Source organism: Myotis daubentonii, chromosome 7, assembly GCF_963259705.1.
Source record: "Myotis daubentonii chromosome 7, mMyoDau2.1, whole genome shotgun sequence".
Classification (NCBI taxonomy): domain Eukaryota; kingdom Metazoa; phylum Chordata; class Mammalia; order Chiroptera; family Vespertilionidae; genus Myotis; species Myotis daubentonii.
In genome coordinates this window covers 64,690,084-64,714,789 of record NC_081846.1, presented here as the reverse complement: position 1 = coordinate 64,714,789, position 24,706 = coordinate 64,690,084, and the positions used below count along the sequence as shown (strand labels likewise).

At 41.2% G+C, this 24,706-nt stretch overlaps 1 protein-coding gene across 7 annotated transcripts in view; it reads left to right on the top strand.

Annotated features, from left to right (window-relative positions):
* Positions 1-24,706, top strand: part of LYPD6 (LY6/PLAUR domain containing 6) — a 225,192-nt gene that overhangs the window by 81,242 nt on the left and 119,244 nt on the right. For 2 of the 7 annotated variants that reach the window (XM_059704526.1, XM_059704525.1), the window contains exon 1: positions 24,020-24,284. The exons of 2 other annotated variants lie outside the window; for them this stretch is intronic. The gene's annotated coding sequence lies outside the window, so the exon portion shown is untranslated. Of the gene's footprint in view, positions 1-13,333; positions 13,439-24,019; positions 24,285-24,706 lie in introns of those variants that run through there. 3 more of the 7 variants (XM_059704523.1, XM_059704521.1, XM_059704518.1) reach the window with 3 other exon arrangements.

Here is a 24,706-nt window from a genome sequence, read left to right as displayed (position 1 = left end):
CGGGGCCTCCAACACCACAGAGTCCTAATGCCAGCTGGGCCACTGATTTTCACAGAAGGAACTCAGTCTGCTCTCATACTTGTGTATGTTATTTGCACTTTTCTTGTTTGCTGGCTTGGTAGGAAAGAGAAATGAAAACCAACTTACACTGAGGCAGATTTGTTATTCTTGTCCAGCTTCATAACTGGCTGAGGCCTTTGCTGTTTTCTGTCGGTTTCAGTCAAGTCATCAAACTGTGTGGTGATTTTGATGAGTGGAAGAGATCATAAATATTCAGACATTTGGATGCTTCCAAGCAGGTGAGAGCTCAGGGTTCAGGATGATGAAGTGGAAAACCACAGGCCTTGGAGTGCACAAGTCCCTCAGCTACCACATGTCATTTAATGCCATATGAAATAGCAAGGGCAGCATTTGCCCTTCGTCTACCTTCCAGGCTTTAGATGACTGATGGTCAGTAGGTGGAAGGTTATAGATATACTTTGCAAAATATATTCACAGGTATAATGTTTGGGAACATTAAGAGTACAACAGAAGGAAGTTGGAGAAAGGGATCAATGGCACTAATAATACTAAGTAGAGGCATTAATGAGCAACTTTGTTCACTTCCCAATCTTACACAAGATTAACAACCTCAGGGAAGTGTTAAAAACATGGACTTACTCTTTAAGTGTGGTGAGTGTGGGTCATAACTGATCCTTATTAGTTATGTTTGTGAACAAATTAATTGATTCCTCTAACCTTCAGTTTTTTTTCATTGATAAAAAATATCTACTCTGTAGGCTATGCATGTATGGGGACAGTGGATACATGAGAAATCTCTGTGTGTCTTCCTCTTAATTTTGCTGTGAACCTAAAAGTGCTCTAGCCCGGCCGGCATTGCTCAGTGGTTGAGTGTTGGCCTATGGCTCAGGAGGTCACGGTTATATTCCTGGGTCAGTGCATATGCCTGGGTTTTGGACGCAAGCCCCAGTGTGGGGCGTGCAGGAGGCAGCAGATCAATGATTCTCCCTCATCATTGATGTTTCTATCTCTCTCTCTCCCTCTCCCTTCCTTTCTGAAATCAATAAAAATATATTAAAAAATGAAAATAAAAGTGCTCTAGTGCAGTGAGCTAACAAAATAGATCAGTGGCTTAAAAAAATAAATTATTTTTTAAAAGTGACTAAAAATAGTATTAATTTAAAAAATACCTACCTAGAAAGATTCATTTGTAATTGATGATATTGGTGACATAAAGTATCTAACAAATAAGTGGTATTCAATGAATGATTTGGGAGGAAAAGATGCAGTCATTAGCGTTTCTCATGAACACATTGCTCTCATTCCTTTATTAAGTTCCAAAAGGGGGAAGGGCTTTAAAAGCTGTAGGAGCAGAATATTCTCTTTTGCAGTATAGGTAATAGGATGAATGAAAGTATACTGATAAATCCCAACAGCAGCGCACATAAAGCAAATATCCGAAAAGCTCAGATTCAGGAGCCAGACTTCAAATCTCAGCTCTGCCACTTGCTAGATATGTGACTTTGATCAAATTACTTTAACCACTCCGTGCCTCAGTTTCCACATTTATAAGCTGAAAATAATCATATATTTTCTAGAGTGTTGTTTAGATAATTGAATGACTTAACACCTGTTAATATATATAAAGAGATTAGAGCAATCTGTGCCCTTAGTAAATGCTATGTGTGTTTGCTATTATTATTATTTTATTACTATTACCCTTTTTATACCTTTTAAATGACTGGACAGTGCCTTGGACATGAAAGACATTCAATAAATATCTTTTGAAATTTTTTTTGAAGGAAAGAAGATGAGGCAGTTAGGTGGTAAGTGACAAGGCTTCTAGTATCTATTAAAAATGGTACTAATATTTAGCCCTCAAAACAAGATTGAGTGAAAAACTGTACATGACGACATTAGAGAGAATGTCTTCTTACTGTCTAACTTAGACGATAGGCTGCTATAGTCAGAGAAATTAGACCCTCCTGTTGCCCCTTGCTGGGCCACAAAACCCTCCAGAGTGGCCACTTGTGTGCCTCTGACTTGTACCTGCTGGGGGGCTGCATGGCTGCTACTGTGGGGACCAGGAGCCCTGTTCATGGGATGCAACCAGGGCAGCTCTGCTATCAGCTGCTTTGTATATTGTGGTCTCACTGCTTTAAAAAGGGTGGTTTTGTTTTGTTTTGCTGTTGTTGGTTTTGTCTTTAAATTACTGCACTAGATAAATCAAGAAAAGGGAATATGCAGATATCCTTCAGGATGTGCAGTTCAGCCCACCCGGACCTGGCACATCATGCCATTCCCTGGTAGATCTGCGTTCTGAGCTGAAAATGAAGCAAACCTCATGCTTGTCTAAAGGCCTTTCTTCCTGCCCTCTCCTCACTCTTTATTTCTTACTGTCTTTTTGTGCACCAGTTATTGTATGCATTTTCTACTTGTGTGTTTATGGCTGCGGGATTGCTTTCAGAGGGATACCTTAAGAGCGGGGAAATTAAAGCATCAAAGGACCTCAAGCAGAAAAATCCATCTGACCTGGTGACAGTTGGTAAGCATTAGAGAAAATCTCATTTATTTGAAAACCATAAGTTTGGCAATTTCATTTCGGCTTAACTTCGCTGTCCTTCCCGGGTTCAATCAAAGAGAGGAGGAAAAAGCAACTTCACTGAATTTGGTCAGAGAGAAACTTTGAAGCTCACAGCAAGGTTGTTTATGTAAGAAAAATATCTCATTGTTGGTCCAAATCCGACTGCCTGATGCCCTGTTGCATTTTAATGCACACCTTTAAAGCTGGGCCCCAGATTTTCCTTTGCAGCTGACGGATGGGGAGTATGGCTCCATAAGAAGGCACACGTTTTTTCCGCCCTTTTCTACTTCTGGCTGCTTTATTGGGTGCTTTATCTCAACCGCTTACAATTGTTTTACGGTGGAGGCTGCATTCCAGCTCATCTTGAAGTAGAACGTGCTCTTCCACAGGGGCAGGGCCCAGGAAGAATGTCTTTCTCACAGAAGGAGAAGTGGCATTTGTCAGTGATGCAAACCAGACAGGAAGGGAAGGATGGGAACGCTGCTTGTTCACAAAAGGATCCTAAGACACTGAAGAGTGAGCCTGACAGATTCCATCAGTGACTGAGGTCATCTGCCTGCAAGTCGGTGATCTTGTCTCTAATCACAGAGCAGATAGGCCCGGGCTGGCATGGGGCTGTGCACCCTGGCCTTTGAAGGTAGTGACAGACACTGCGGGTTTCACCAGGCAGAGTGATGGCGCTGCTTTCCTGGGAAGACCTTTGACCTGGGTCATGTTCTTTGTATCTTCAATCTCCCATCTGCCCCAAGTTTAACTCTTCTAGACAGGCCAGAGCAAAGATTCCATCCTGGTTAATCTAATCAGTCCTATTTCAGAACTCAGACTAGAACTAAAACATTCCATTTCTATGAGAAAGTCCATTGTAGCTTTGCTCATCTACAATGTCACCATCTTCATGGAGTATTGTATTTTCCTGAGAGTGTTTGCTAGAAAAGACTTTTAAAAGCAAAAAAAAAAAAAAAAAAAAAAAAATTATAATGAATGAATAAATAAATAACCTATTGTGCAGTATCTGAGGGTAAGAAATAGCTCAGTTTTGTTTATTTTTAATGTGTAGTTTAAATCTAAGAATCAATTAATTATCAATTGTACAATTGTGTAGCTATAAGATACTTAGGCCTCATTTAGTTTTTATGGTGTGCCAAAGAGTTTCAATACTTTTTTGTTCACAAAATGTTTAAAATTTGTTTGGGGAAACAAAACAATCTTAAATAGCAATTAGTGAGAAGACAATGTGATAATTAACTACATTTTATACTGTCAAAATAAAGTGCTGAAGAGTCAAGTACTCTAGAGAACAGAGCCTAGTAGAATGAGGTGTTAATTGCATGGTATAGATTAAAAGGCAGGAGCAGTTCCAGAGAGTTGACTATGGTGCAGCTTTGTTAGGAAACCATTGAGGAGGCAGTTCATGCAGTCATTTAAAACATCTTTTTCTTGGTTATATTGCATTGTTCTGAGAGTAGTTTATGATTCTTGATATCAGATCCCCTTAGTTACCCTAAGGACTGGAAGAAAAGGTGTATGCTAATACATCTATGTGTTCGACTGAATCTGAGTGTTATGGGGTAGGTTTACCTTGGGAAAAGAGGTGCTCGTTTAAGCTTTTACCAGATAGCTTTTAAAGCATGAACTAAACTCACTTTTCTTTTAAAAATGTTTCCTAGCTTTTCCTAAAATATCTAGCAATGTTCATGAGAACTGGCGACAGGGAGCTTTCAAAAGAAGTAGATTTTATTTCATGGTTCCTTTTACCATCAACCACATTTCTCCTTTAAGTGGCATAAAGCTGGGATCTTCATCTCACACGCTTAAAGCCCCGAGGTGTGTTAACATTTCCTTTGAGTAACGAGGATTCTTCTTCACTCCAGAGTGTTTTGGACTCTGAGTGATATCGCTTCAGGAGATCTTCCAGACCTTCGGGAGACTTCTCATTAGCTAATGTTCAGTGCTACCAACAGGACCACCAAGGACTTATATCTTATAACAGTCTTTTCTTAGACTATGTTGCAACTCACTCCTTTTGTCATCTATTTGATCAGGGGTTTCTTAGCAACCTTGGGTTCTTTATAAAGGATCTATGGGATCTCTGTAAAAGTCTTAATTAACCTTACATTTTCACTTTGTGATCTGGGTAGGAACAAAGTTTCTTGGATGCTTTTCCTGATCTGAAACTGTTAAAGCACGTGTGGATTATTTGATGGGCTAACAGGGACCACCAACGTTCTTTGGATCCCACTACGAGAAATACTGCTCCAGGTCCATCAAAGGAATGGGCTGCCATGCCTGAAAGAGAACAAGATGGGGAATTGCTGCTCTGTGGATGGAAGAAGAATGAAGCCTGGCCATGGGGTGTGGGCAGTTTTCCTGAAACTGGGCAAAGGAATGAGGTGGTGGCAATACAACTATCTAGAGATGGCAGAACCCCAGATGGGAAAGATTGTGCTGTGGAACTAGAAGCCAAGCAGCAGAGATAAATTTCTTTAGCTGAGCTTGGTAAGGGTGTGAAGGCTTATTCAAGGGCCTGTAAACAGTACTAATTTTTTAAAAAAAAACACCTAAAAGTCTGTGAAACAAGGACAAACTCCTCCGTTTTCCTGGATGACAAAGATTTCATAACAAATAAATAATTTACTGTGCAGTACCTCTGAGGCTAGATCTAATTGGAGGAGAGAGGGAACTAAGTAAAATAGCCCAGTTTTATTTATTTTTAATGTGTTGCTTGGGGTTCTGGTAATATCCAAGAGTTGTGATGAAGCCCTGATAAATCAAACTTCTCATCAACCTCGTGAAGGAGTGTTAGAAGAAAATTTCATTTTATTTCAAAAAATTATGAAACATAAATGCTGTTGCATTCCAGAAGTCGTGGGAGTTCAAATCTGTTAACAGGTCTTCAACAGAAGATCACTGCAAAAAGACTTACTTCTGTTGGGATGTAGATTTCTCTGATCTTGAGAATTGGCTTAACAGACAAATTGGTTTTTGTTTTTAATCCTCACCCAAGAACATATTTATGGATTTTAGAGAGAGGAAGGGGGAGAGAGAGGGAAACATCGATGTGAGAGAGAAACATCTACTGTGGTTGCCTCTCACACATCACCTAACTAGGGACCAAACCCCCAACCTAGGTATGTGCCCTGACCAGGAATTTTAACCCGTGAACTCTCGGTACATGGGAGGACACTCAACCCAAGTGAGCCACACTGACCAGGGGAGGCAAAGCAAATTTAACAAACATAAATGCAAGCCATTTAGGGATTGCATAAGCCACAATCCCATTTGGTAAAATGGAAAAAGAAAACCTAACTAAACATGTGTTTAGTAGAATTCATCAGTATTTCTAAGCTACGGTGACTGTCAACACTGACTACAGAGAAGTAGTGGACCTGAGGACTTCCCACTCATATCATATCAATCGTATTAAAGTGAGCTGACAACCCACATTTAATTAAATGCATATAGAGATATGAGTTGAGTTGTAGTCACAGGTTACCATGTAGCATTTTAAAAATATTAGTTTTAATTTTGTGATTATATTGTTAATAGTTGGAACCAATCAATTCCTTTTTCCGTATCTCACATATTTCCACAGGGAAATATATCTGGGAAATCTTGAGGCCCCAAGTGATTGTACCTCTGTGCCTAATGGAACGAAGTTGAAGAATGAGTGATCAGAGTGTGCTTCCTGTGCCAACTGACTTGTCCTCCCGCTCCTCATAAAAACAGCAGGGGGGTGACCTTAAGCCAGTGTCAGAGTCTATCACCAAACATGATACAACCTGTTCCTTTCCAGATGAACCACAAACATATTTCATTCTAGTGGAAGGAATGTAAGCAATTTCATCCTAAAATATCTATAAAATGGTTAAAAAGCTTTTTATAATGGTACAAATAAATCAAACCAGTGACTTTTTTATGGCTTCAAATGCAAAGGCATTCTTATTTGATGAGGTATATTTTATAAAAATATGAAATTTCTCCTTTTATTTTTATCATTTTTTAATCCTAACCCAAGGATATTTTTCTTTTCAGAGAGAGTGAAAGGAAGAGAGGGGAGAGGGAAAGAGAGAGAGAGAGAGAAAGAGAGAGAGAGAGAGAGAGAGAGAGAGAGAGAGAGAGAGAGAGAATGATGTGAGAGAGTGGCATTGATTGGTTGTCTCCTGACTGGCCAAGGATCAAACCTGCAACCCAGGTACATGCCCTTGACCAGGAATTGTACCCAGGACTCTTTGGTGCATGGCCACCACTCTAACCACTGAGAATACTGGCCAGAGCTGAAATTGTTCCTTTTAATTGACAAGTCTGAGGTAGCTTGAAACAGTGAAATACTGGCAAGAATACTGGACATGTGCCAGGGAAAATGAATTGTGTTTTATTTCTCACACAAAGGAATTATATGAGCTTCACTGCATCTCTTGCAGTTAAGTCCCCAGTTTCTTCTGTTGTGAGGTGAATGATTTGTAATGGATAGATATTTTCTAAACTTCAGTCATTCCAAATCATTGCATGATTTTTTTTTGCCATAATTACATGCTAGTAAGCCAAAAATGTTGTGATACTTTTCTTTATATATAGTCCACTTTTATTTTAAAGATGTATTTGAAGAGACTTCTGTTTCTAGTCAAGATGGAATAACAGGAAGCAGATTTACCCTCCCACCTGAAACAACTGAATATGTAAACAAATTACAAGAAGCTGACATTTTCAAGACATTGAACATCAGGGAATGAAGGCCAGTGATATCTGAGAGAGATGATATTAATGAGGTTAGTAGCCCTACAGTTGTCCCAGGTTATAGCTAGAAAGTGTTTTCAGATATGGCACTGGGAGGGCGAACCCTGGCAGAGCCTCATAGTCTCTCTGAGTTGAGGGAGGGGAGGCCAGCAGACTGGAGAGGAAACAGCTGCAGAGTAGACTGGAGACCTGAGAAGTTTCCCTCCAGTATTCAGCTTAGTAGTAATCGGTGCATGCATGTGAGAAAACTACTTGAGGCTGAGAAAAGAACCATCTGGAAGTATTAGAATGAATGATCAATAAGGATCATAAAGTGCTGGGAATAGTGCCTCTTCTCACCAGTCAGACCTCATAATTCTGAAGAATCAGGTATTCAGAAGGGTATTGCCTCAGTCATGGGAAAGTTGGCCCTCCATTAAACTCCACTGTGGTCTCACCTGAAAAAGCTTAAAAGCAAAACCTGATAGAATCAAACTGTACCAGGCAACTTAACTGTGTCCCAGAGCAAAGTTAAAGAACTTTTATTTAAAAAAATATATCCCTGCTGGTGTGACTCAGTTGGTTAGTCATTGTCCTGCCCATCAGGAGGTTGAGAGTTCAATTTTCCATCAAGGGCAGGTGCCCAGGTTTTGGATTCAATCTCCAGTAGGGAGTATGCAGGAGGCAGCTGATCATATCAATCTTTCACTCTCTCACCCATGTTTCTCTCTCTCTCTCTCTCTCTCTCTCTCTCTCTCTCTCTCTCTCTCTCCTCTCTTTTCCTTTCTCTCTAAAAATCAATACACCATTCTTTAAAAAATAATATCCAACACCAATCAAAATAAAGTTTCAAATTCTGGTACCCATTCAAAAGTTACCAGGCATTCAAAGAGGGATAATGAGAAGGGGAAAAAATAATCAAAACAACCCCAAACTGACACAGAATTTAGAATTTATAGACAAAGACATTAATCAGCTATTATAGCTATTATCCACATATTCAAAATGGTAGAGGAAAGACTAAATATTGTTAGTAGAGAAATGAAAGATATGAAAAATATGCAAATTCAATTTCTATTGATGAAAACTAGGATGTCTGAGGTGAGAAATACACGGGGTAGAACTGATGGCAGATTGGACATTACAGAAGAAAAGATTGATGAATCTGAAGACATAGGAATAGAAACTATTCTAACTGAAACATAGAGGAGGAAAAAAAAGAAAGTAATGAACAAAGTTTCAGAGAGTTATGGAAAAACTTCAAACAGTCTAATATATGTGAAAGCTGATCTGCCTAACCATTCTGGTTCAGTGGTTGAGTGTCAACTCATGAGACAAGAGGTTACTGGTTCGATTCCCAATCAGGGCACGTGCCTGGGTTGTGGGCTCAATCTCCAGTAGGGGGCATGCAAGAGGCAGCTGATGGATGATGTTCCTCTCTCACTGATGTTTCTAACTCTCTATACCTCTCCTTTCCTCTCTCTCTAAAAATCAATAACAAATTTTAAAAAGAAAGCTGATCAAGCTATATTAATATTAGACAAAATAAGTATCACAACAAAGAATATTACCAAAGACTTTTAAAAGTCCATTCCTTAATGATAAAAGGGTCAATTCAACAAGAGAATATATCAATCCTAAACATTTATACACCTAATAACAGAACTTCCTTCAAAATATATGAAGCCAAAACAGATAGAACTATAAGAAGAAATAGACAAACCCACAGTTATGGTTGCAGATTTCACCACCCTTCTTTCAATAATTGATAGATCAAGTGGGCAGAAAATCAACAAGAAGACTTTACTACCACATCAAACCCAATTGACCTGATGGACACTTATTGAACATGCCATCCATCCATTGCAGAATACACATTCTTCTCAAGGGCACCCAGAACATTTGCCAAGAGAGACCATATTCTGGGCAATAAAACAAGTCTCAATAAATTAATAAGGATTCTGACTACAAAGGAATTAAAATAAAAATCAATAACAGGGTGATGTTTAGACAATTTCCAAATATTTGGAAAATAAATAACATACTTCTACATTACCCATGGGCCAAAGAAGAATTCCGAAGAGAAATAAGAACGTGTTTTTACCTGAATGAAATGAAAACACAACATATTAGAAGAAATGTATGGCACTAAACCTCTACAGAAGAATAGAAGAAAGATCTCAAACAAATGACTTCAGCTTCTACCTAAGAAACTAGAAAAGGAAGATGGAATTAAACTCAAAACAAGCTAAGGAAAGATCGTGTTTTATCCTGGTAACAGTTAGCTGTGTGACCTGGGGAAGCGTTGTTCCCTAGACCTGCCTGGTTTCATCATTTGAAAAATGAGGGCTGTAAACAATACCATGTCTTACCAAATGCTGGGTCTGCAGCACAGGAATCACCAAGGAGCTTATTAGAAACACTAATTTCTAAGTGCTGACCCAGATCTAGGGAATCACAATTTCTGGGTAGAGCCAAGCACCTTTAAAACACAGAAGTGATAGGACTGTTCAGAGAGCGGCAAAACCAGTGTCCTCATTGCTGTCATACCGTTTAATGACATGACTTCTGAGGAGATGCAAGCTAGGAAGGCTCAGCCTTTGACAGGAGGGTCCTCAGCTTCAGGGTGATCCCTACCTCCTGTGACTCAACTAACCAAGTCATCCTGGGAGATTGCAGGACCTGGACACTGAGGATATTAGCAGTGAGCAGGATGGACTAATGATAGAGATCTTCCATTCATCGTATGTTATAGAAGCCTCAGAGATTTTTGGTTGCTTCCTTAGTAGGCGAGGGAGTTGAGTATGACTGAGGTTGGATTCCCAGCCCTTCTAGCAACATGGGAACACAGGAAGTGGTTTAATTTGTTTCATTTTCATTTCATTTCTGCCTATTTCTGTTCCCTAACTTACTTCCTTAATCATAAATGTCTTTATGTTTCTCTTTGAACAACCTCAACAAATTTATGCTGGCATCTTTTCGAACTGTTCTCTAAAGTGAGCTTCATTTGGAGCGAATTATTCTTTCAATCTTTTGTTTCTTGGCTGTCCTTCCAGAAATCAGTCCTTCTTCCTATGCTTTGGAATTTTGGTTTGCAGACTCATTTTTCGTATCCCCTCCAAGCATTTCCCTCCCTCACAGTTTGGTGGCTGTCTCTACCTAACCCAGCCCTTCTACTCTTAAACCAGAACTGGGTTTTACAATTCAGCGGGGATGTACTGTCCCTAGGGGCCATTGAAAGGTACAGCAGGTCCTTTCACAGAGCCAGTTGGCTCAGTTCCTGTAGCATTTAGGCTTTTTCCATTGTCTTCCGAGGTTCACAGCTTCATCTGAAGTCCTAGTCCCTGTAGAGCGGAGAACCCTGTCTGCCTCTGGCATCAAACAGGAAGCCTGGCTCTGCTCCAAGTCTCATTCACGTTTAGAACTCCTTGTTCCGCAGGGACCAAGCTCCCAGTCACCAGTGCCTACTTCCAGGCCCAGACAACCCACAATTTACATCTTCCTTTTGTATCTGGTCCATAGAGATTTTATCTTGTACATAGAGCCTGGTTGCATCTTCTTGGTTTTCTTTTCTTCTTTTCTTTCTTGCTCTCTCCCAGTCCCTCCCTTCCTCCCTCCCTCCCTCCCTCTCTCTTCCTGCCTTTTAAATATTTCACCTGTCACTGCTATGTGTTCAGAGCAGAAAGGTGAACTCACAGCCTTTTGATCATTATAAAAGTCTGAATTCATTTGAAATGGTAAACAAATGACATTCTTTCCAACCCCCAGTCTCAGGAGTAAGATCTACATCCTCTACCATGATTGATTTTCATTGTTCCTCCACCTGACAGACCCTGAGCATTTATGTCTCCTATTAACACTGTGGTATGTTTTACAAGTTGGTACTTATTGATTTGTTGGAAATGTTATGTGTATATGTTTTCTAAGGTAATCTGCTAACTGCTTAAAAGCAAGGATCATGGCGTATCATTAAAGTATTCCCCAAATGACACATTCTCTGGTAGTCAAACACCAAAAGCCTCAATAACTATGAAATTTACTTCCCCATCTCAAATTTCCTTGATTCCTCCATCAAGTGTCCTATTAATATTAATAAAAATATTTATAACAATATTTATATACCAAAATGTAATGTTGAAATATGAAAATGGACAGCTATATACAATTTACAAATATGTACATATTTGACATTTTTTCGGGCCCTTTTCTTTTTCTGCTATGTGCTTTGAGTATTAGTGCCTACTGATCTTTCAACTTGAAAAATATTGTACAGTTGTCTACTATCCAATTCCCAGTGATCTGAGAGAGAAATTCCCCATGGAAGGGCCTGCCCATCAGGAAGTCAGCTACCTGTGACCAGACAGCCGGTACATTCTTTCTCTGAGCAGGTGTTAACCCAGCCCAGCTAGTTAAGAGCCTGCAGGGTCTCTAGTTTTGGGAGTCAAAGAGGCAGCCTGTGTGGGGTCCCTTCTCCTCCCCCACAGACCCATTTGTTACTGGGGATACACGCCCTCCAGGAATCTTTCAGTGTTCTTCAAACAGTGGGCAGGCACAATGCACCTGACCTTGTTCAAAGGCAGGGGCTCACTGCCCCAGGCAGAGAGTGCAGAAATACAGACAATTACATCTTTCTCCAGGCTTTTTCACTTCCTTGCATGGAAAGGCTCTTATATCTGTTGACCAAAACACTTATTATTTCTCCCTTTTTTCTCTTCACTTCAGTAAATTAACTAATGCACACCATCGGTTCTTAATGATTCAGCAATAAGAATCTTCGCTTTGATAAGAGGCAGCCAGTGGGGAAAATGCAAAACTTTGTATTCTTTATACCTTAGATCATTTATTTACCTCAGAGAAGAATGCTTTTTGTGCCCCCTCACTGAATCAGGAATGGACTTTGTGCGAAGCATGTTTGATCCTGCAGAAAGGCTCTTTGGAGAGTGGCATTTGCTCAAAGGGAACCAATGCCTGCAGGGTGTTCTCACTGAGGTGGAGGTGGCTGGTGACAAGATGTGACATCTGTAGAAGAAATATAGTCAAGCATTTTAGCCGCCTAATACTTCTCAAAAGACACAGGACTCACTCACAAAGCAATAGTAGAGAAACTTGGCTCATGGTCGAAAGGCTATTTACTCAGAACTCTATCCACCCAATGGTACTTGCATTTTAATTATAAAATGGAGAGAGAGATGTGAAATCTGTGTGAGGCCGATACTGCCACCACGTATTCATGCACACACATGAAATGCCTAGCCTAGCGCGGCAAAGACTATCTTGAAAGAAATCCATGATAAGACAAGTGTGTCCATTTGTGTGAGAAAATGAAGGATACTTTACAAAAAAAAAAAAAGGTAATTTGCTAAGTAATTGAAATGTTATCCTTAGACTCTAGGTTTCCTTTCAAGTTTCAGCTTGGGCTTATAAAGACAAACTAGAAAGTGACTACATTCCTAAATCCCTGTAAAATGGACTTAAAAACCGATTGGCACATTTTAAGGACTTGTGTGAGTTGGGGGAAATGTTTACTGGGCCGGGGATTAAACCTGCAATCTAGGTACATGCCCTTGACTGGGAATCGAATCTGTGACCTTTCAGTGCTCATGCTGAGGCTCTAGGAAATGTTTTAATGTTTTTTTTCAAGTGCATACTCAAAGGTGAAATATAGTAATGTGTGCGAACGTAGTTATAGAAAAGAGTGCTGTTGAATATGTTTGCCAGGAGATTTCGATTCTAAAAGTGGAAAACTTGAAAGGCAGGGCCAGGGCTGCCCAACTTGGGAGGGGCCTAGAATTCAGTGAAGCCACCACCCCACCTTCTAGTACAGGAGTGTTATGGGTTGAAAACATAAGAAGTTCTGTTTCCTGAGACCCCAGCATGTGACCTTATTTGGAGTTAAGGTCTTTACAATTAGTTATAATGAGGCCATACTGGATCAGGATGAACCCTAATCCAGTGACTGGTGTCCTGTCTTTCTAAGAGAAAACAGAGGAGACAGAAGATACCCGGAGGAAGCCATCGACAAGCCCAGGAACGGCCAGGTTTGCTGGCAATCACCAGAAACCAGGAGGGAGACGGGAGATGTGGAATAGACTCTCCTCCCTGAGGAGGCCTTGATTTTGGACTTCTACCTTCTGTGAGAAAGTAAGTTTCTATTGTTTTAAGCCAAGGAATTTGGAGTATTTCATTATGGAAGGCTGAGCAAACCAATGTGAGGTAACATGTCTACTAAGCTTATGATATGTAAGTGGGAAAAAGGGCTGAGATCTCGGCTTTAGAATAGGATTCTCACTGAGGCCCTTGATTTCAGCATAACAGAGTTTGCTTTTTGGGTTGCAGGTTTGATTCCTGTCAGGGCATGGGCCTGGGTTGCAGGTTCAATCCCTGGTTGGTGGTGTCAGGATGCATGTGGGAGGTAACCAACCAATGTTTCTCTCTCTCCCTTCTTCTCTAAAAAAAATCAATTTAAAAAATTAAAAATAAAAGAAGATAATAATTTGTATAACATTCTCTAACTTTGACAAGTATTTAAACGTGAAAGTATTCATTAAAGTTGGGTTCCTGTTGGTTTTTTTTAAAACCTGTAATATTTAATATCTGCTAGTTGCCCCCATTGGCCTTTGTACCCAGTCTTGGGTCTCTGTACAATGATTTATTTGAAGTGCTTTTAAGATAGCATAGCTAACTTGACATCTTTCCAGGAATTTATGTTTATTTTCTGGATTTTTCTAGGCCTTGTCATGGTTTCTTCATCCATCTGTCACATTAATATTTTTTAGTATCTCCTTGGAATGTGAATTATTTTTGTTCTTTCGTTTAAGTTGCTTCATTTCAAGGTTATTAGGGTTTTCATTTGGGCTTGTGAAAATAATTTTTTTAATCCTTTGGGTGACTTGGGCAAATTGATGAAGTAAGCACAGTTTCAGTTTGTTTTTCTCTATATTCCTCCCAAACTATATTTTTATAGTTAAAACACGTTCAACCACAGGTTTCTTGGCTCCTACCAACCTCAGATTTAGGTAAAACTTGGCCTAAATTCTGATTCTAAGAATGTACAATTTCTGAGAAAAGGTCACTACACCTTGCAGAATTGTACTAACTTGCTTTTTTTTGTTGTTGTTGTTAATCCTCACTGGAGGATATTTTTCCCACTGATTTTTATTTAATTATTTTTCCCACAGATTTTTTAGAAGAGTGTAGGGGAGGGAAGAAGAGAGGGAGGAGGGAAAAAGCAAGAGGAGGGGGGAAAGAGAGAAGCATCAACACATCAATGCGAGAGAGACACATAGATGGGTTGCTTGCCTTCCACATGTGCTCAGACTGGGCCAGGGATTAAACCTGCAATCTAGGTACATGCCCTTGACTGGGAATCGAATCTGTGACCTTTCAGTGCTCATGCTGAGGCTCTAACCATTAAAAAATACCAGCCAGGGCTACTATTACTTTTTGATGCGTTTTCTAATGTCTTTTTATGGATACCTTCTGCAAGGGCATATTATGTCATAAAGTGAGTTTGGTGTTTAATCCCTCAAGCATTCCTTCTGAAACCTCCCAGATTCCCCTGCTAACACTGTCATGTTTCATATTTACTTGTTAGGTTATTGATCAATGATTTTGTCCCTCACTAGACTGAAAGCTCAATGAGACATGGCATCAGCTATATTTTTGTTTTGCACATCATTGTCTTTCAAGCTTCTAGTATGTACCATTTGTTCAAGGGGTATTTAGTAAATGAATGAATTTGCTCTGTCAGCAAAACTCATTGCTATTCTTTTAACATAGAATTCCAGGGAACTTTCACACTCCCATATTTGATTATTCCATGTACCATTACAGTGTCAGTCCCATGACACCTCTACATTTGCTCCATCTATCAGACATGGAGAATGTTGGCAAAGGAGCACTTTTGTGTTAGATTGGCAAGATTGTGACTTATGCCTTCCACTGAAGAGGAAAGACTGGCTGCTGGATCCTGGCCGCTAGGCTCTGGACCCTGTGACAATCAAGGCTCTCCCAAGGTGGGACAGCCAGGCCCTGCACAGAGGACACCGGCCAGAGATGTACTGCTGAAGAATTGTACAATTTTATTGGAAAATTCTTGTTGAAAGTGATTTCTCATTGGGAAAAAGGGGAAGACAGATAGCTATGACAACATCCACACGTAGTACTAGGAATGGACTATTCACAGTTGACTCTTCAAAAGACCACCAGAAAAACCTGAAGATCAAGCACAGATAAATTTACCTGTTCTATGGCAACACAGACAACACCTCCTGGACAGAATCTTAGTAGAAACTTAAAACTGGAAATTTAGGGTAGAGTATGAGTACTGAACATACAAATGGACAATGGCCACATCATATATAACAATAGAATCCTGACCCACATCCTCTGCAGCAACCAACCCAGGAGGCCAAACCACAACCTCTGTAGCAATTGGCCCCAAATGGTCAGGACTGGTCAATGACGACAACTCCTCTAATCTTACCCCACCCCCACAGCTCTGGACCAGATGGAGAAAGCCAAAGATGCTCCTCAAACCAATCCTACAGGATGCCCTGCTTCCAGCTAGCTCACCTCCAGCATCCCCATGACAACTTCCAATCAGAGGACACCCAAAGCTTTCCTTTTCATTTTTATTTTTTTTAAACTCTAAAGCTTTATCATTCCTCTGCCTGTACTTAGTCTCTGACAAATGCAACTGACTGGCTGACTCCCTTGCTATGCAGCTAGATTTGAATGAATAGCTTCTGTTCTCATCTAGGTTCCCTTCATTTATTGCCACAGGTATTTCTGAGTTTTTTAGAACCTGGTCTGGAATTTGAAGACAAGTTTTGAAAGGCAGGGGCTGGTTGGAATAGGCAGAGTTTATGACATAATAGTCTTGGAAGGCACAGTGAAGTGAGACCTTGAAGTACTCACTTGATGAGAAGTTAGCCTTGAAATGCAGGCAGTTGAATAGGCTCACAGTCTTATTTACCAGGAGCAGGGACTCATTGGAGCAAAGAGCTGGGCTAGTTTTGTTTGCTCTTGGTGATATTTCACATAGGGAGAGAAAAGCATGCCTCGTACCAGAATTGGTAAACACAAGGACAGGGAATTTTGTTGTTTTCAGTTATTGGGATTGATGAAAAACAAAGTTCATTTTGAAGTCTATCTTTGCTTTTCTTATTCTTTACCCAACCTAGACAACATGGTCGGTCACTTGAATAACATTCTTGCTAGCATAAAGCCTTCCTTAGCTACTGTCCTGTTACACAGGCCCACAGAGTGCTAAATCTGGATTAATCCTACAATTTGTGATGAAATTGTTTTTCATCTTTTCTTTCAACAACTGTCTGCTGTCTGCTGGTTGGTAGCTTTGGGGGAGAAGTGAATTTAGAAGGGCGCTGAGGCCAAGTCAGGGCTCAGAAAAAAACAAACACATGACCATTCACAACGTCTGCTATGGGCACAAGTGGAGAGTGGTGAAAGTTTAACTTTCATACTTGTCTTTTTTTCTTTAAATATATTTTTATTGATTTGAGAGAGGAAGGGAGAGCGATAGAGAGATAGAAACATCAATGATGAGAGAGAATCATTGATTGGCTACCTCCTGCATGCCCAACATGGGATTAAGCCCACAACTTGGGCATGTGCCCTAATCAGGAATCAAACCATGACTTCCTGGTTCATACATAGATGCTCAACCACTGAACCATGCTGGCTGGGCTGTATCAAGTCTTAAACATTTATATCTCTGTTGAGTTTTGGATCCGCATAACCAACTACCCACTGGGTAACCTTATCTAGATGTTCTACATCCTTCTCAATCTGCACATGTCTAAACTTAAAATTGTGATTGCCCTCCTTCACTAAAGTTTATTAATCAATCCATTAGATGGGCCTGATGATTCTTGTCAGCAGTGTTCCAGGCAGCATTACCTGTTTTGATTAGCACTCAACTTGAGAAAAACCCTCTTTGCAACCTGGCTAAGGAAATTTGTTCTAATTGTGGAATTATAGGCATCAGCAGTGGGGATGAGATTATGGAAATCCGACCTCCTAAGATCTTATCCAGCTCCCTTCTCTTGGCTGAGTACAGACATGAGATCAAAGGCAAAAATTTAACTGGTGCTTGTTTATCTCAGGTACAGTCATAGAAGGAAATAAAACTTTTGGATTCATTCTTTACAATATCCCATTTAGGTTTCATATATCTGCACATATCCCTCGACTTCCTCTCTTTCACTTCCAACATTTCCATTGTCTGGTGGTCATTAGGAGAGAACTTTACTTATGTGAAGAACTAGTGGCCCAGTGCATGGATTTGTGTACATTGAAAAGAAATTAATTAGAGGAAATATTTTAATATCGCTATTCGGCCTTTTTCTATAATAGAAGTGTCCACCAAATTCATGATCAACAATGACAGATTGAAACACATATGTGCAATTGGTGCCAGTGAGAGCTTTATATATATATATATATCTATCTATCTATATATATATATATATAGATAGATAGATATATATATATATATATAGATATATAGATATATAGATAAACTTGCTTAATTAGACCTGCTTTCTGATTTAGCTAAACTTTTTCCAGCCCAGTGAAGCACCCCAACTTCTCTTTCAGGTAATTGTCAGTAGCACAGCAGTAAATATCAACACAAAGCAGATTATTATTGTAGATCATGCAGGGAGAACAAAGGGTAAAACATTTAACTGCAGTAGTGTTTGACTATATTCTGTACAGTGAGCAAACCTGAAGTCATTTTCAAGGTCCACTATTTCTTCTTTTCAGTTGGGTCAAGTTTCTAAGCTTTCTAAATCTCCATTTTCCAGCTAATAAAAAAAAAAAAAAAGAATTCCACCAAGTCTCCTATCTACCTGCTCCAGGACTTCTATGAGGATCAAATGAGATGAGGCACAGAAAAACACTTCACAGACATTGGTTAAAGTGTGAAATATTTGTACCTGGCTATAAAGCAAGTCGTGTTCCTGGGCTGAAGAAACTGCAAGGAGGCTAGTTGTCCCTATGGAAAGAAGCTGGGTGTTGCTACGTGTTATCATTACCCAGCACCCACAGCCATCATTTCTGGGCTGGGCTGGGCTGTGGGCCACATTTTGCACCATGGGGTCTTGGCAGTTTTGGCTGCGATTTGGTGGGTTGTCACTCTGGGATGGTGGCAGGGCCTGTGTCCCACTTGGGGAAAGCCAAGTGTTGCTTTGTGGGCGCCAGGTCCGCAGTGCCATTTCTCTGTAAATGACCAGTGCGCATCATGGCAGCTCCTGTGTTGAGCATCTTCCCCCTGGTGGTCAGTGTGCATCATAGCGACCAGTCATACAGTCAGACACTTAACATATTAGCCTTTTATATAGAGAGATTACAGTGTCAATTCCCGGCAGGATGGTATCTGAGTTTATGCAAAAAATGCTCCCTGATAGAAACAAGGTCTAAAGCTGTCTTAACACAAGTGAGGGGTCTCTACTGGCAGCCAGAATTACTGTCTTCTAGTAGAAAAACTGGTAGGGAAAATTGAGTTCTTATAATAAATTTCATAACAGCAGCTTAGCTGTAAATGATTTTTTAAAAGTCACTTGACTGTGCAAACTAGTTAGAGCAGAAATATTTTAATGATATTTCAAGAGCTTAATGTCAACCATCAGTGCCCAATAAATGAAAACTACTTTTAGTGATACATCTGGAAATATGATGGTTTTGTTGAGCCAAAAATCTCTGAAGCTCTGCAAAATCTGAATTTTTATTTTTACCATGTGCTTGTTATATAAACTTCTGGTATTTGTGATAGAGGAAAAGAAGATGAATTAGATACTACTTGAGATTTTGAAAAATGAGTAAAATGCTAAGACAAATTTATTGTCTACTCATTGAGAGAAAGAAAGTTAATAATTTATTTAAAGGAAACAATTTTACTTCAGGAAAGGATAATCCTATATAATAAAAGCCTAATATGCTAAGTGTCCGGTCGCCTGGTAGGCCATTCAACCAATCAAAGCGTAATATGCTAAAGATATGCTAAGGCTGCTCAACCACTTGCTATAACATGCACTGACCACCAGGGGGCAGACACTCTGATCGGTAAGTTAGCTTGCTGCTGAGGTCCACGTCCCTCCCCAGCCCTATCGGCACCAGCGGGGCCCCTAGGCCTGGCTTACGCCCTCTAGCAATCTGGGACCCCTTGGGGGATGTCAGAGAGCTGGTTTTGGCTTGATCCCACAGGCCAGGCCAAGGTACCCCACTGGTACACGAATTCGTGCACCGGGCCTCTAGTATTTTAATAAGCAAAAAGGGGGAAAAGGATATATTTTTAAATAGGAGCAGCATCACTGGAATGAAACATGTAATGTGCTGAAGTAGCTACTTTGGAGGGGAAAGCACTCATCGGAATGGAAAATTTCTTTACATTTCTGTAAAATCCAAACGTTATCTTCATTCTCGTCTATTTATTAATTTAACTAATATATATTGAGTACCCACTTTGTGTATTGCATTGTATGAGACATTGGTGATATGTCATAGCTTCTTCTTTCATGAACATTTAGTCAAATTGTCATTAAATTGATTAATTCATGCATTCATTATATTAGGTAAAATTAGTTTAGCTCTGTGTGACAGGAAACTTGAAATGACAAGGGTTCAAACAATTGCTTCATGCAAATACAGATCATCCAGACCTCAAACTGTGACTCCATCATCCTGAAAATCCGTAAGTTCTTTTACCTTGCTGCTCTGCTGTTCATATTTTTTAGGTTATTTCATACACTTAAGTTTAATAAAGTTCTAAATATATAGAATCATTACCTGTACACATGAAGTAAATGCTGTGCCATTCTTAACTAATGTATGCATTTAGCTTTTTGAGTCTGTTTCCTTTCACTTAGCATAATACATTGAGATACATAATGTTTGTATCAATATCTCTTTCCTTTTATCTTTGAGTAGCATTCCATTTTATGGATGTACTCAGTTTGTTAATTTATTCCCCAGTGGAGAGATTTTTGGATTGTTTCAAGATTTTAGCTATAAAGTAGCTATAATTATTTGTTAAAACGTTTTTGAGGGAACATAGGCCTTTTATTTCACTTGGGTCAATATCTAGGCGTGGGAATATTGGACCATATGGTTAAGTATATGTTGAAATTTATAGAAGCTGTGAAATTATTTTTAGAGTGGCTGTTCCATTTTGCATTCCCACCAGCAATATATGAGAGTTTGGGTTGCATTGCATTCTCAACAGTATTTGGTATTATCAATTTTTAGCCATTCTATTAAGTGTATCTCATTGTAGTTTAATTTGAATTTCATTAATTATTAATGATAATGAGCATTTTTTCTTGTGCTATTTGTGATCTGTATATCTTTTTTTGGTAACATGTTCAAATCTTTTGCTCATTGAAAAATTGTGGTTGTTTTCTTATTGCTGAGTTTTGAAAGTTTTTTATACGTATAGGCCTTAAGCCCTGTGTCAGATATATGATTTGCAAATATTATCTTCCAGTCTATGTTTTTCTTTTCATTCGCTTAACAGTGTTGTTTACAGAGTAAACAGTTTTAGTTTTGATAAAGTCCATTTTGTATATTCTTTTATGGACAGTGCTTTCTGTCTTAAAATTGGATTTTCACATGTTAAAAACTAAATTTATTTTAAAAAGAATAAATTTCTCCTAGCAACAATAGATTATCTACAAATAGTAGATAATCTCCCTTAGCTATATTTCATAAATGTGACATCAAACAAGAAGAAATTAGATAATTTATGCCAAGAGAACCAAATTAGTGTTATGATAAGGATCTAATGATATTAATTTTTAAAACATAGAACTAAATTGTTTTAGATTTTGTACAACAGTAGCATGTTAATACATAAAATAAAATGCTTCATGAGTATTTCAAAGACCATTCATTTATTCACCTATTTACTTATTTTAAAAATTTTATTGAGTACCTACTATGAGCCAGGCACTGTGTTTTAGATGTGGGTACACAGATAAATATGATGAAATACAGAACTTTGGACAAGTAAGTCAACAGATTATTACATAATATGATAAGAACTATGACTGGCCTATGTTCAAAGTAAACCATGCTTTTCCCATGTGTAGTGGTTTTATCACACTTATCTCAGTTTACAATTATTTGGTTGTGTGATTTGATTTAATGCTTGTCTCTCCCATGCTGTGTTTTAGGAATGTAAATATGATATGTTTTCTTCATTGTGTTTGGCACATAATAGGAGTTGGGTCAATAGTCAATGAATAAATGAAATGCTTTCTACTGGAGTACAGAGAGGAGGAGTTGCTAATTCTGGCCCTGTCAGTTTTAAAGACTTCATTAAGAAGGTGATATTTTGAGTGAGTCTTAAGCAGAGGTAGGAGTTACTGGTAGGGGTGGAACTGGTGAGGAAGAAAAGGGTGGCATCCCAGTATTCTACAGTTTTAGTCCTGGACGTGTGAAGTCACATAACACATGTGCAAAGGACAAAAAATTGCAGTGGGGAGGCAAATGTGAAAGCAGGGGATGGAGCCAACAGGGAAGGCTGAGGTGAGACTGGGAAGGGAAGGCCTTGCCAACTAGGCACCAGGTTTGAACTTCATAGCAATGGAGTTGGGGGGATTGAAAGATTTTAAGCTTATATGTACCATAATCACCTTTGTCATTCTTAAGGAGATACAGAGCATTGTGGCTGACTAGACAGCAGAACAGTCAAGGCTGCTGCTGAAACCTGGGTGAGATGATGAAATGGAGGCAGTGACAGTACAGATGTTGAGGAGGGAGAGATCTGAAAGCTATCGTAGGAGACAGAATTCAAGGGACATAGTGACTGATAAGATGTGAAGGGTAAAAGAGAAGGGGGATTTAATATTTTAGCTCTTCTGATGGATGCCTGAAGAGTATTGTATGTTTGGAGTGAACAGATTTTTAAAAAATTTCCTGAATAATAAGTGTTACATGTTCTTTAAAAAATATGGTAAAGAATAAAGAAGAAAACAAACAAAAAATCATCTATTATCCTGCCACACAGAGATAATACCTGCCAACATTTTGAGTGTATATCTTTCTATCATTTAAAAAATACATTAAAAAAAAGAGATCCTAAGGACTCTATCTCCATTAGGAACTGAGCTTGATAAACTGCAGTAATACACTTAACTTCATTTTGAAGCCAAATATTAAATTTTTACTTAACTATGAGCTGAGCCAATGTAAAAAAAAAAAATAATCAAGTGAACTAGGTACATGGACAGAACTTCAGAAGAACACATTTCTTCCTGGGCAGCGATGACACCCAGGACTGCCCTTTTCAGGACCAGATCCTAACGCACAGGGTCACTGAGAGTTCCAGGTTCAGCTGGATTAATTCATGTTCAAGTCCTTTAGCCCCGCAGGGAGACAGCCCCACAGTGGTCACCGCGGGTGTCCAAAGGTCTAAAGCAGTGTTGATTATTTTTCCCACTTGACCCCTGAGCTTGTGTAAACCTGTGCACATAAACGAAGTAAGAGAAAAACTTTCTGAGGTCCAGAGCTCGTAGCCAAAACTATGCTATCCGAAGCCCTCCCAAGCAGAGAGAATGGAAAGGGAGGTGGTGGTGGTGGTGGTGGTGTGTGTGTGATGTTTTATGTTGAGAGGGAGTAGATGATGGGGAAGAGCAGAGGCAGGAAGTTTCAGAGGAGGCTTGCCCTAAAAGAAGCTTAAAGAATACAAAGTCCAAGGAGGAGACTGAGGAGCTTCCAAGATAGATAATTGTAGCCACCGGGGCGACCGTCCTAGCAAAGGCAGCCCTGCAGGCCAGGTACCTGGTGGAGGTGGGGCGTCCCCCCCCCCCCCCCCGCCCCCGTGCCTGACTCCCAGGGGACCCATGGAATCCTTCTTCTAGACCTTCCCAGGGACCTTCCCTAGTCACCCCCCCACCCCCCACCGCGCCAGCCCTGGGCAGTGCTCAGAGGGCAGTGGCTTAGGGCCATGCTCCGCTCCCACTCTGAGGCTCTGGGTTGAAAAGTCCAGGAGAGTCAAACATGATTTACAACAAGAGAAAAATCAATGCCTCTGAGAGGCTGGGAGCAGGAGAGGGCTTTACTTGGGGAAAGGGTATGGCAGAGGGTGGGAGAATTATGTCCACCAGAACCCACAACCGATTCCCACTTCCTCACGAAGACTTGCCTCGCACACTCTCATTCCCCTTCATTGTTCGCCCCGCATGAGTCCTCATTTGCAAACGTCAAAATGATCTAGGTCTGACCCGGGTGCGGAACTCGGTTTGCTTTTCAGCGCCGATCTTCAGTGCAACGGGTTTCTCGTGCGGCCCCGGGGGCGGCGGGGAGTAAGGTTTGGATGGGCCCTTTCCCACCGCCAGGCTTTCCATCACTCATCTGCCAGCCCGGGTGAGACCAGCAGCGCAGGGCTCGCTCTCAGGAAGGAATCGCTGCAACCTGAGCAAACACTGTTGGCTTTGAACGCTCCTGGGAACGGGATGCACGGGCAGGTCTCCAGTCCCCCGGGTTCCGCCCGCCGGACTCGGCTCACTCACCCCGCCAGCCAGAGCTCGGAGCCGGGCGCCCCACGGGTGCCTGGCCGGCCGGTCCCGCGGGCGGGAGTTTGCAGACTTGGGGCTCCGGCGGACACTCCCGGAGTTGGGCCCTGCGCGCCGGGCCAATGAGCGCACCCCGCGGAGGGCTCGGCTCCCCCCGCGCGCGCTGATTGGTCCTTCGGCCCGTGAGACCGGGCTGGCCGGCAGCGGCCAGAGGCGGCAGCGAGTGCCCGGCGCGGGTGGGAGTGGCGCGCGCGCCCCTCGCCGCCCCCCGCCCCTCCCCGCTGCGGTCTCCCTCCCTCCTTCCTCCTCGCTCCCTGCCTCCCTCCCCGCACTCCTGGCTCCGGCCGCGCGCTGGCGGGGCTCCGCATTGCACACTCCGTGGGCGCCGCAGTGATCGTGGGATGGGGCAGCGGGCTGCCGCTGGCGGCCGGAATCCGCACGCAGCCCGGGTGAGTAGAGGCGGGCTTCCCGGGAGAGCACAAAAGGACACGGCGTTGGTGCCAGCGGCCCGAACTAATGCGGAGCCGGGGCCGAGGGGGAGTGGGCTAGTCCCCGAAGCTGCCCGGTGCTAAGATCGCCGCCTGGGACCAACGGAGCTGGGGTCCTCGCCTTGCCTCTTGCTCCGGCGTTTGCCCGGGAGGGAGCAGCCGGCACTGCGCGCAGCCTGGGCAGGTCCAAAGGGGCGTGTGCGCGCGCCTGTGTGTGTAGTGCTGGGGCTGGGATGGAAATGTCAGGAGCTACCAAGTTCAACGCCGGAGAAATCTTCCCCCAGAGTCATTCAGCCGCTTTCCAGGGCCAAGCATGTGTCTTTCAGGAACTCCAGCCGGCGGGAGTGCCCGGGCGGCGGAGTGGCAGCGCCCCACATGTTGCT